Source organism: Mirounga leonina, unplaced genomic scaffold (assembly GCF_011800145.1).
Source record: "Mirounga leonina isolate KUSES-001 unplaced genomic scaffold, KU_Mleo_1.0 Mir_150, whole genome shotgun sequence".
NCBI lineage: Eukaryota > Metazoa > Chordata > Mammalia > Carnivora > Phocidae > Mirounga > Mirounga leonina.
Genome location: NW_023270374.1, coordinates 26,023,729 through 26,034,807, shown reverse-complemented (window position 1 = coordinate 26,034,807; position 11,079 = coordinate 26,023,729). Strand labels below are relative to the sequence as shown.

Genomic DNA, 11,079 nt, shown 5'->3' with positions numbered 1-11,079 from the left:
AAAATTAAGTTAAAATAAGAGCACATGAAATGAAGTATGATTAAAAATTATCTTTGCAAACTAAATATCTACTTTTTTTTTAAGATTGTATTTATTTCACAGAGAGAGACACAGTGAAAGAAGGAACACAAGCAGGGGGAGTGGGAGAGGGAGAAGCAGGCCTCCTGCTGAGCAGGGAGCCCAACGCGGAACTCGATCCCAGGACCCTGGGACCATGACCTCAGCCGAAGGCAGACGCTTAACGACTGAGCCACCCAGGTGCCCCTAAATATCTCCTTTCAATTAAATGTTTTCTGTTGAGTTTTAAAAAAAGGATTGGTTAGGGATGCCTGGGTGGCTCAGCCAGTTAAGCGGCTGCGTTCAGTTCGGGTCATGAAACTAAGGTCCTGGGAAAGAGTCCGGCATCGGGCTCCTTGCTCAGCAATCACAGAGCCTGATTTAAAAAAAAGAAAAAAACAATTGGTTAAATAAACTACAATATACCTACTCAGTGACATATATAGTGGCCACAGAGTCTAGAAACACAGATTTGTAAAATAATCAGTCAGTCACCCCCTTGGTTACCTCTTCTAGTTTAACAACAGAGGGGACAATGAAACCAATGCCACAATCAACTGAGGCAACACACTTCAGACGCATATGTTGGGATTGATGGAAATACTGCATTTTATGAACCATGTCCATTGTAATTTGCACAGTTCATTAAACTAATGAAGGACAAAACACTGAATCATATTGATATGATATTGTAATATATCAATAAATCAGTTGTTATGTGTACTTGCCTATTTTTCCAGATTTTATAGCTTCTTTGTTATGCTGTTCTAAGGAGAAGAAGAAAGATCTGTTAGTACTGACATAGAAAGACCACAATTTATTAATGGAGAAAATTATAGAGTAGAACGCATCTTATGATGCCAGTTTTGTAAAAATATGTGTGTGTGTATTTGTATATGCATAATAAAAATTCTGGAGGGCTTTGATATTTTATTTCCACATTGTTTCCTTTTCATGAGCCTTTATTTCCTTTATAACCAGAAAACCAATATAAATTTCCATTATGAAAACCTTGAACAAACAAAGCCAAAGCCATGCTTGAGCTTGAAAGAGAGTTTTCAATGTCTATAAACCGGCCAATGCTTACTCCAAGCTGACTTTGTGTGAATGCTGGGACTAAGGCAGAAGGGAAAGGGGTATTAGTAAAAAATCCTGAAATGAGGATGAAGGAATTCAGGTCTTGAGATAGGGAAAGAGAGGAGTAGCTCTCTTTGTAAAATTGAGTAGTAGAGTCAGGATATAAAGAACTTAGAGCTACCTGGAGGGAAGGTAAGTTTATCAGCATACCGGATACAATTTTTTTTTCACATTTCTCTCTGACCTCAGATTGTGCACAACCCCAGTGAAGGGTAGAGGAGATGCTAGTGGTATGAATTCTTCATCCTCCTTTCACTTTTCAGACACAGACTCAGGGCAAATCAAGTATTAATAAGTGAGAGGAATAAGAGAGCAGAGTATTTCTGCAGGCCCTGTCCAGGGGTCAGCTCATCTATGGCTGTATGGTCTTTAAGGCTCTCATCCTAGAACCCAAGTCTGTAGGAACGTTTTCAACTTGTCACACTGGCAATACACGAGGTTTACTATCCCTAGATTACCCCTTGTATGAGGTTTTATTACTGTCATTCTTCCCAGATCCCATTTGTAATTTCAGAGCTTGGGGGTTCTGTTTATATGTTTGTTTTTTATATAATTGTCTGTTTATCTTCCTAGCTTCTCTCTGTATCTTCCTGAGCAACTTCTCCAGTGTTCTTGGTCTTCCACTTGTCAGCCACAAATGTAGTCAATATGAGGTCCATTATTTACATAAAGATAAAATTTCTTTTTTTTTTTTTAAGATTTTATTTATTTACTTGACAGAGAGAGACACAGTGAGAGAGGGAACACACCAGGGGGAGTGGGAGAGGGAGAAACAGGCCTCCTGCGGAGCAGGGAGCCCGATGCGGGGCTCGATCCCAGGACCCTGGGCCCATGACCTGAGCCAAAGGCAGATACCTAACGACTGAGCCACCCAGGCACCCCAAAGATATAATTTCTATAACATGACCAGTTGTTTCTATATATCTCCACATCTCATATAAAGAGATTTAAGATTGTTGATACATTCAATTAATACAGAAGACTGCAATCACATTATAGATCCAATTATGTATTGAAAGGGCCTGGTACATTGTAGGCCCATTTAAAGGTTAGCTTCCTCCTAAAGAGAGAGTTAAAATATATATTGCTAATTCTAAAAGGAAACATTGCAATCTTGATATTGCCAAAGATTTCTGAAGACAGAAAAGCACTAACTATAAAAGAAAAAGATGATAAACTGGACTTTATAAAAAGATAAAACTTTCTAGGGGCGCCTGGGTGGCTCAGTTGTTAAGCGTCTGCCTTCAGCTCAGGTCATGATCCCAGGGTCCTGGGATTCCTGCTTCTCCCTCTGCCTGCCACTCCTCCTGCTTGTGCGCCCTCTGTCAAATAAATAAAATCTTTTAAAAAAATCATAACTACTGATTTAAAAAAGAAGAAAGAAAACCACCACACCATATGATCTGCTCTAACTAATAAAATTGGTGGCATGTATGAGTTCTGGGTAGAAGCTTTAAGAGCCTGTGAGTGGTCTGCCTGCCTCTTTTTCCTCATCCATAAAACAGGCAATGTTTCAGATAGAACGCCTGGGTCCTGCAGTAAAGTTGATGTGGAACAAAGCTGCAGCCAGTTCACAATATTGTGAGTGAGAAATAAACCTTGCTAGGGGCGCCTGGGTGGCTCAGATGGTTGAGCGTCTGCCTTCAGCTCAGGTCATGATCTCCAGGTCCTGGGATCAAGCCCCGCGTCGGGCTCCCTGCTTGGCGGGGAGTCTGCTTCTACCTCTTCCTCTGTCTCTCCCCACTGCTCCTGCTCTCTCTCAAATGAATAAATAAAAAATTAAAAAAAAAAAAGAAATAAACCTTGCTACTATAAGTCATTAAGATTTGGGTGCTGTTTGTCATTACAGCATAACCTAGCCTATCATTAATACAGTCACTTTTTATTGACCACTGCCAAATATGTTAGGCATAGTACAAAGTACTTAACAAGTAGTATCCCGTTCAATATTTACAACAATGGTAGGTATTGTTATCCTCACTATATAGAAGGCATAGGTCTATCAGGGTGGCCTTTTCCCCACATTCCACTTCATCTCTCAAATCTTTTTTTTTTTTAAGATTTTATTTATTTATTTGACAGAGAGACACAGTGAGAGAGGGAACACAAGCGGGGGGAGGGGGAGTGGGAGAAGGAGAAGCAGGCTCCCCGCTGAGCAAAAAGCCCAATGTGGGGCTCAATCCCAGGACCCTGGGACCATGACCTGAGCCGAAGGCAGATGCTTAACAACTGAGCCACCCAGGTGCCCCTCTCCAAATCTTTAATCTATATAGAAACCATTTCTTTGGAGCCCAAAATAAACAAACAAACAAAAAACCTCAAAACCTAGCAGATTCAGAAAGTTCCAAGGTTGGAAGAGATTATAGATCATTTAATAAACATATCCTTTAAGAATCCCGAGTTCAACATCTTTCCTAATTGTGCAGCTTCTGATTGAAACACCACCTGTAATAAGAACTTATTACCTAGTAGGGCAGTCCACTCTGTATTTGTTCTGTTAGGATTATGAAAAAAATCTTCCCTATATTCAGCTAATCCTGATGCCCTGCAAATTTTACCCACTGGTCCTGGTCTTGGGGCCAAACAGACTAAGTCTAAATCCTTTTCTAGGGCGCCTGGGTGGCTCAGTTGTTAAGCGTCTGCCTTCGGCTCAGGTCATGATCCCAGGGTCCTGGGATCGAGTCCCACATCGGGCTCCCTTCTCCGCGGGAAGCCTGCTTCTCCCTCTCCCACTCCCCCTGTTTGCATTCCCTCTCTTGCTGTGTCTCTCTCTGTCAAATAAATAAAAAATAAAATAAAATAAAATCTTAAATCCTTTTCTATTTGATTGGCCTTCAGATAGTTTGAGACAATTCTACATTATCTTGGATCTCTCTTTATCACCCTCATCTCATCAAAGTCACAAAATATCTGTCCTGTTTTTATTGCTCTAAGATTCTAATAATGGTTTTTTGTGCATTTCCTTCTAGGTAACATTTGTGCATTTTATCAATTTTATTTGTTTATTTGAAGAGAGAGAAAGCGCGTGCAAGGGGAGGAGCAGAGGGGGAGGGAGAGAATGCCAAGTAGAATCTGTGCTGAGCGTGGAGTGTGACACGGGGCTTGATCTCAAGACCCTGACATCAGGACCTGAGCTGAAACTGAGTCTGACACATTATAACCAACTGAGCCACCCAGGTGCCCCACATTTGTGCATTTTAACAAACACCTTGATCCCAGATAGTCAAACTAATGGTGAGAATTTTAGAATACAAGGAGGTCAGTGAGGGAGATACTACATGCCACTGTGGGAGAAACAAAATTGTTGCAGCATGGTATTCACAATCGTTCTCAGCGAGTGTGCAATAAAATTTACAAGCCTCTTACTAAGCTTCATGTGGTGTATTTTAATGAAATAAAATCTCTTTTTATTCAATAAAACAGTGTTTAAGTGTTTTAACTGGCCAGTAAAGAAACATTAAAGGCAAAACTTTTTTTTCCATAGCCTGTAATATTCAGGAACAGTATCTGCTCTTTCTCCAAAAACAAATGTGTTAATTTAAATCTGTTTGCAAAAGAAAAAAGAGGAAGGAGAAAGCTGTGTTCTGTTCATTAACACCCTCAAGAATTACCATGTTTAGAACAATACTTATAACCTTATTTGGGGTTACACCAAGGAACAAAGCAAGGAAAAACAACATAAAAATGAAGTCAATGTGGTAGCACAAAAAGAAGAAATGACTAGGAGACTGTAAAGCGGGAATCTAGTTTCTGCTTTGCCACTACCTAGACGGGTGACGTGCACAAATTGCTTCACTTCTTGGACCTCAATTTCTTTATCTATAAAGTGTTGAAATTGGAATAGATGACTTAGAAAGTCTTTTGGCTTTTTTCATAGAAGTTTAAGGATTTTTTAAAATTTAATTTAGTTTTATTATGTTATGTTAGTCACCATCCAGCACATCATTAGTTTTCATTGTTTTCGTATAACACCCAGTGCTCCATGCAATACATGTCCTCCTTCATACCCATCACCAGGCTAACCCATCCCTCTAAACCCTCCCCTCTTAAACCCTCAGTTTGTTTCTCGGAGTCCATAGTCTTTCATGGTTTGTCTCCCCCTCCGATTTCCCTCCCTTCATTTTCCCCTTCCTTCTCCTAATGTCCTCCACGCTATTCCTTATGTTCCACAAATAAGTGAAACCATGTGATAATTGACTTTCTCTGCTTGCCTTATTTCACTTAGCATAATCTCTTCCAGTCCCATCCATACTGATGTAAAAGTTGGGTATTCATCCTTTCTGATGGCTGAGTAATATTCCATTGTAGATATGGACCACATCTCCTTTATCCATTCATCTGTTAAAGGGCATCTCGGCTCTTTCCACAGTTTGGCTATTGTGGACATTGCTGCTATGAACATTGGGGTGCATATGGCCCTTCTTTTCACTACATCTGTGTCTTTCGGGTAAATACCCAGGAGTGCAATTGCTGGGTTGTAGGGTAGCTCTATTTTTAATTTTTTGAGGAACCTCCACACTGTTTTCCAAAGTAGCTGTACCAACTTGCATTCCCACCAACAGTGTAAGAGGGTTCCCCTTTCTCCACAACCTCTCCAACATTTGTTGTTTCTTGTCAATTTTTGCCATTCTAACTGGTGTAAGGTGGTATCTCAGTGTGGTTTTGATTTGAATTTCCCTGATGGCTAATGATGATGAACATTTTCTCATGCGTCTGTTAGCCTTTTTAATGTCTTCTTTTGAGAAGTGTCTGTTCATGTCTTCTGCCCATTTTTTTTTAAGATTTTATTTATTTGACAGAGAGAGACACAGTGAGAGAGGGAACACAAGCAGGGGAGTGGGAGAGGGAGAAGCAGGCTTCCCACGGAGCAGGGAGCCCGATATGGGGCCTGAACCCAGGACCCTGGGATCATGACTTAACGACTGAGCCACCCAGGCGCCCCTGACCCCCCCTTTTTTTTAAGTTTTATTTATTTAAGTAATCTCCACACCTAACATGGACCATGAACTCATGACCAACCCCAAGATCAAGAGTCACACGCTCTTCCAACTGAGCCAGCCACGTGTCCCATAATAAGTTTAATTTTAACACAGAGGTATATACAGTTTTCCGGTACAGAGGAATGGGACCAGTGGTATACTGATAAATGCTTGATAATAATGTAAGTGTTTAATAATAATTGGCTTTCTAGGGAGAAAAAAAGCTCTGTTTTGATGTACAACAAAACAGTGGTGTAAATAATTCTAGCATGGCCAGTTTTCAAGCTACCAACTGTTTAACAGCCTCTAACAAAATTTCTGAAAATTTAATAATTAGCATTCAAAACCAGTAAGAGCAGGCTCCAGCATACCAGCAGATACGACTCCATTTATTCATTTGCCCATTCCATTCATTCAACAAACACTCCCTGAGCATTTATTATTTATGTGCAGGCATTAAATTAAATGGAGTACACAAAGATGTGTAAAATTTGGTTCTTGTCCTAAGAGGTTTAGATTCTAGTAAACAGGAAATGAATACAGGTAACTCTAATGCTAGAAAGAACATGACAAATAATATAAAGAAGGCAGGCAAAAGTAAAGTATTATAAAGGTTCAGAGGAGAAAGAGACTATTGCTTTCTGAGGTTACTGGGTGGAAGGGACCTTGCAGAAGGAAAATAATAGATTTCTCAAAAAGAATAAGGCTACTTAAGGATATATTTTTTAAAGATTTATTTATTCATTTTAGAGAGAAAGAGAGAGAGAGCGCGGGGTGAAGGGCAGAGGGAGAGGGAGAGAGAATCTCCAGCAAGACTCCCTGCTGAGCATGGAGGCTGACATGGGGCTCAATCTCATGACCCTGAGATAATGACCTAAACTGAAATCAAGAGTTGGATGCTTAACCGACTGAGCCACCTAGGTGCCCCAAAGATATTTTTTGTTTAGAAGAGCTATCTAATAGGAAAGAAGTAGCATGTATGTTGGGAAATTAGGAACCTAAGAAGAAATACTTGGAGGAAGCTAGAAATAAAGAGGCCTAAGAAGTGATTATAGGGTGGGAGAATAATAAAAGCCACCAGGTCAGATGGCTCCACAAAGAAGAACAATCTTTTTTTTTTTTTTTTTGAAGATTTTATTTATTTATTTGACAGAGAGAGAGACAGCGAGAGAGGGAACACAAGCAGAGGGAGTGGCAGAGGGAGAAGCAGGTCTCACACAAAGCAGAGAGCCCGACATGGGGCTCGATCCCAGGACCCCAGGATCGCGCAGGACCCCGGGATCACGACCCGAGCTGAAGGCAGATGCCTAATGACTGAGCCACCCAGGTGCCCCACAAAGAAGAACAATCTTAAAATGAAATGAGTTTAATACCATTCTGAGGAAACTGAAGTACAATTTAGGAAAGAAGATAGTAAGAAAGCCTTGGGTCATTTCTAAGGAACACAGTTCCACTAGTTTAAAATTTCATTCCAAGGTTCTTAAAAATTTTACCCGTGAGAACATAGAGTTTACTGCCAGTAATCATAGACAATAAGGAATCTAGAAAAATGTAAAAGTGGCCTAAATTATTATACATAGGGAAAAAGTGATTTCTAGAAATGACAGCCCAGTCAGTGACTTTAATTCTTTGCAATATTCTAAATTTAAACAGATGATTTGTGAACACTTGGAGGAAGGTAACAGAGAAATGAGCATGAGTTAATTAAAACAAGTCATACCAAATGAATCACATTTCTCTTATGGATATGGCTGGCAAACAGATGAAACACATCCTCCCTTAGTTAGGTATGATGAACCCTGATTTCAGGTTCATATTTGACAGATTATCTCATGGTGACAGTGGTGATACGAAGGAGAAATAGGTGTTACTTGAGAAGTACACTTAGTTGAATTTGTAGCTGCCTAAATAGAAGGACCATGTGACCTGGACAAAGGTCTATAGTAATGGACCACACATGGCCTTGCCCCTTCAACATTTTTATCAACAAATTAGGGAAAGGCATATAATCTATGTCTACAAAATTAACGTATAGCATGAAGATAGGAGATATAACTAAAATGGTGAGTTAAAAACCAGACTGAAAAAAAATCTTTAAAGGCTGAACTAGCAGTACAACACAGCTGCTGTAAAAAGAAAAAAAGTTCTCACATTAAAAGAACATACAAAAATCTAGGAACTGATTAGAGCATATCTGGAAGATGATATTTAATTGCTTCATCTCTTTGAGCCCACTTTCTTATTTGTAAAATGGGGATAATTATGATACCTATTTAATAGGGTTGTTCATGATTAAAAAAAATAATATATTAAGAGCTTAAAAGAGTGTTCAAAAGGAAGCATTCAATAAATATTAGCCATAATAATATAGCCTTAATTGAAAAATTATAATGTTCTAAAATATATGAACAGGTTAGTATAAATTTATTTATATTTATTTTATTTTGTTTTTATTAAAAAACAAAATTTTTAAAAAGTATATTTTAAATTTCCAAAGGTGATCTAAAGTTCTAATATTCTATGTATTGTTGAACAAATTGAGTCTCACTCTGTTTATACTTTTCGAGATCATAAAAACTCTTTTTATATCTCCTTCATCAGGCTTCATCTTTCCATGTCACAGTTTTATTTGTATAGATGGGTCATAAATTCTTCTGTTAATACTTGTAAGAACTGGATAGAAGTAAGAATAGGAATTAAGTTTACCAAATTTTACTTCTGTGTTTCAGATAAAATCTTTTTTACTTTATTTTATTTATTTCTTTTTAATTTTTTAATATTTTAAAATTTAAATTCCATATAGTGTGTTATTAGTTTCAGAGGTAGAGTTCAGTGATTCATCAGTTGTATATAACACCCAGTGCTCATTATGTCACATGCCCTCCTTATGGTCCATCACCCAGTTACCCCATCCCCCACCACCCTCCCCTCCAGCAACCCTCAGTTTGTTTCCGATGATTAAGAGTCTCTTATGGTTAGATAAAATCTTTCTTATAAAACTATAAATCATTAAGGAACTCGTCTTTCATTGGAAGAAAACAGACTGTTCTGGTTTTACTTTATTGTTCAGCTCCAATTTAAGCCTAAATTTAATAATGAAAATGGAATTTTCCTGGAGCATATGGAACTTTCTATCTTTTCTAAATAGGGAATTACAGGAACATTTAATGACAAACATTTTCCTCACAATACCAGTCAACAAATCTGTGGAAACACTGATTTGTTGCCTATTAGAAGCAGAGAACAGTAATAATAGGATATGGGGGAAATTTCAGAGACAAAGGTATATAGGTGACCCTTGAACAACATAGGTTTGAACTATGTGGGTCCACTTATATGTGGATTTTTTTCAATAAACATACTGGAAAATTTTTTTGAGATTTGTGACAATTTGAAAAAACTTGCAGGTGAACTGTGTAGCCTAAAAATATTGAAAAAATTAAAAAGTTAGGTATGTCATGAATGCATAAAATATATGCAGGTATTAGTCTATTTTATCATTTATTACCATAAAATATATACAAATCGATTATAAAAAGTTAAAATTCATCAAAACTTACCCACATACTTATAGACTGTACATGATGCCATCCACAGTAAACAAATGTAAGCAAACATAAAGCTGCAGCATTAAATCATAACAGCATAAAATTAAGTGAAGTACATACTGTACTGCTATAATAGTTTTGTAGCCACCTCCTGTTGATATTGCAGTGAGCTCAAGTGTTGCAAGTATCCACTTAAAATACCTGATGATGCTAATCAACGCGGCATGCGCAGTTCATCTCTCTAGTAAATAAAAAGTGATCCCTCACAGTTCCTGTGTATTTTTCATTGTGTTTGGTGCAATACCATAAACCTTGAGTAACACTAAAGGACCTATACAAAGTGCCACTAGTGATGCTGGAAGTGCTCCCAAGAAGCAGTCATGATATTACAAGAAAAAGTTGAATTGTTTGATACGTGCCATAGACTGAGGTCTGCAGCTGCAGTTGCCACCATTTCAAGATCAATGAATTCAGTGTAAAGACCATTGTAAAAAAATAAAAGGAAATTTGTAAAGCCATTGCTGCAGCTATGCCAGGAGGTGCGAAAGTCTTGTACTTGTTGTAAAATATCTTGTTTTTTTAAGATTTTATTTATTTATTTGAGAGAGAAAGAGGGCATGAGCTGAAGGGAGAGGGAGAATCTGAAGCCGACTCCACGTAGAGGACAGAGCCCGACTCAGGGGTTTGATCCCACAGCCGAGAGATCATGACCTGAGCCAAAACCAAGAGTTGGCCACTTAACCAACTAAGCCACACAGGTGCCCCACAAAATATCTTTTCATTTTTTATTGAAAATGCAGCTTTTATGTGGGTACAGGATTGCTATAAGAAAGCCATACCTATAGACTCTGATTTGAGAAAAAGCGAAGTCATTACATGACAACTTAAAGCAAGAGGAAGCTGAAGGATCTAAAGCTGGAAGAGTCAATGTCAGCAAAGGATGGTTTGATAATTTTAGAAAGAGGTATGGCTTAAAAAGTGTCAAGATAACAGAAAAAGGAGCTTCTGCTGACCAAGAGGCAGCAGAAAAGTTCCCAGATGCCATTAAGAAAATCATTGAGGAAAAAGGATATCTGCCGGATCAGGTTTCAGGTTTTTAATGAAGATGAAAGTGTCCTATTCTGGGAAAAAAAAAATACCACAAAGGATATTTATTAGTAAGGAAAAGAACTGAGCACCAGTATGTAAGGCAGGAAGGGATAGGTTAATTCTACTGTTTTGTGCAAATGCAGTTGGGCTTATGATGAGAACTGTCCTTATCTATAAAGCTGCTAGTCCCCAATCCTTGAAGGAAAAAGATAAACAACAGCTGTCAGTCTTCCGGTTATACAAGAAGAAGGCCTGGGCAACGAGAACCC

The 11,079-nt window shown here is 38.4% G+C and overlaps 1 long non-coding RNA gene across 1 annotated transcript in view; it reads right to left on the bottom strand.

The window, feature by feature from the left end:
- Positions 1-388: 388 nt before the first annotated feature.
- Positions 389-11,079, bottom strand: part of LOC118011395 — a 28,879-nt gene continuing 18,188 nt past the window's right edge. The window contains exon 3 of the long non-coding RNA XR_004679461.1: positions 389-824. This is a non-coding gene — a long non-coding RNA (uncharacterized LOC118011395). The remainder of the gene's footprint in view (positions 825-11,079) is intronic.